This window comes from Myotis davidii, unplaced genomic scaffold (genome assembly GCF_000327345.1).
Source record: "Myotis davidii unplaced genomic scaffold, ASM32734v1 scaffold399, whole genome shotgun sequence".
NCBI classification, from domain to species: domain Eukaryota; kingdom Metazoa; phylum Chordata; class Mammalia; order Chiroptera; family Vespertilionidae; genus Myotis; species Myotis davidii.
In genome coordinates, this window is record NW_006292094.1 from 1,987,452 (window position 1) to 1,987,983 (window position 532).

A 532-nucleotide genomic window follows, 5' to 3' on the forward strand; every position below is an offset into this window, starting at 1 on the left:
GGGGCAGGCAGGCCCTGGCCCAGTGGCCTCGGGGTCCAGCCGGGCAGGGGTTCCATGAGCCGTTCGCCACGCTCCTGAAATAACACAGTGTATCTTGTCGGCCTCGCACTGCACATGCTTAGAATAAACCCTCACAAATCTCTGTCCAGGGCCCGTTAGGAAAATGCTGAAAGTCAGAGGAACGTGGTGATGGCCACGAACTCACAGCCTCTCTCTCTCTCTCTCTCTCTCCCCTCCACCTCTGTTTCTCTCTGTCCACGTCTCTCCAGAGTACACTGTCTGTGCTCTGTTTCTGAGTGTCCCCTTGTCTGTCTGCCCCGCCCACCTCTCCCCTCCCCAGCCCTCCCCGGTTATTGAGCGGAGAGAGGCCCCAGCACAGCCTACCGCCCGCCCACAGAGCGCGTATTCTAATGCGCATCCCGGTCTCCCAGAAAAACAAGATGCACCATCCATGACACTCTTCCTGCTCTGGGAACAGCAATTAGAGCGGCTGGGGGGTGGAGGGATGGGGAGGGGGGAGCGAGGCGGGGGC